The sequence below is a fragment of the Arachis duranensis genome, chromosome 4 (assembly GCF_000817695.3).
Source record: "Arachis duranensis cultivar V14167 chromosome 4, aradu.V14167.gnm2.J7QH, whole genome shotgun sequence".
Lineage (NCBI taxonomy): Eukaryota > Viridiplantae > Streptophyta > Magnoliopsida > Fabales > Fabaceae > Arachis > Arachis duranensis.
The window spans coordinates 103,198,510-103,200,327 of record NC_029775.3 but is presented as its reverse complement, the minus strand read 5'-3'; positions in this window follow the sequence as shown (position 1 = coordinate 103,200,327).

Below are 1,818 nucleotides of genomic sequence, written 5' to 3'. Positions count from 1 at the left end.
TGAAAATCAAACTATTTTTTAAAAATTTATATAATTTATAAGTTACTATATTAATTACAAAGAATTATAATAAAATAAATAGAATTATCAATCTTATTAAAATGTGAAATTATTTATACTATTTAAAAAAAATGTAATACTGTTTAAATTTTAGAAAAAGTATAATAAAGTTAATACTATTTATGATGAAACTAAAAAAAATAATTTTTAAATTAACAAATTTCTATATTCCTAATGGACAATGGATGTTTGATTAGAAAATTTTATTTAAAAATTTAAAATTTATACTAGCTAATTAGAAATTTCTATTTAAAAATTTAAAAATTGAATTTCTAATACTAATTTCTAATTAAGTAAGTTTTTAACTATTTCGATTTTTAAATTTAAACTTTTTTACTTGCCACACTTATAAATTTTTATTATTATCTTTTAGATTGTCTCTCCACAGTAGAAGTACTTTCATCTTTTTCTCTCTTTTTAAGTATTTTTTTCTAAATTTACGTAATTTATAAGGTTATTAATTTTTAGATTGTATTTAATTTTATTTATTTTTATCGATAAATAATATGATTGATACTATTTATGACGAAACTAATAAAAATTATTTTTAAATTAACAAATTCCTATATTCTTAATGAACAATAAACGTTTAATTAAAAAAGTTTATTTAAAAATTTTAAATTTGCACTAGCTAATTAGGAAATTCTATTTAAAAATTTGAAATTTAAAATTCTAATACTAATTCCTAATTAAGTGGCTTCTTAACCGTTTTGATTTTTAAATTTAAATTTTTTTATTTGTCACATTTATAAATTTTTTCTATTTACTTCGTTTACATTGTTATTTTTTAGATTATCTCGGCACAACAATAGATGTACTTTCATCTTTTTCTCTCTTTTTACTTATAAGTTATTCATTTTCAATCTCTTTATTTAAGGAAATGAAAAAAAGATTTTAACTATAACTTGAATTTATTGATCGTGAGATTAAACTTATATTTATTTGAAAAAAAGATACTTTTATAAAAAATATATATATTATTTTTCATAAAATATGTTTATGTAACTAAATAAATGAGAATAAAAAGGAAATTAAAGCAACCAATGAAAATAAAAGCTGTGCAATTTTACATAGACATAAGAAGACACTAATTTCATATTCTATATGGTAAGTTAGACATGAGAAAAAATTGTAAAAAAATTAGTGTCTCAGTATTTTAAAGAGACACAAAATACATATTTTTAATAGGTATTTGTGTATGACCATGTCTTTCATTATTTTTGTGTCAGTAAACAAACACCATACACATACTCTGTATACTCCTATGTCTATGTTTTGATGGACATGTATACCAAAAATAAACGCTGCCATATGTGTACTCCTGTGTACTTTATTTTTTTAATAATATAAAAAAATTAATAATAAAAATGTATTATGTATAATGTATATATATTTTTAATTAGTTAAAAAATTTATTTATTTAGTATTTTCAAGTATATATTGAAAGATGCAAGAAGTCCAAAGAGAAGCAAGATTGAAGAGAAAATTGATATTAAAAGACAAAGAAAATATAAAACGGAGCACAATTCAAGATAGATTTTATACAAAAAAATAACTAACATGTCATGAGTATTTTGGCCGAATGAAAGTCCATAAAATACAATATTCTCTATATATTATTTAGCTATTGACAAGTATTTGTCTGCATGTGAGACTGTGTGGAGAACCTTAGCGTATGATATTCATCAAAGGTGGCCTTCAATGATGAGATTAACCTTTCATTTGCCTGGAGAGCAAAATATTATCTTTAAAGATGAT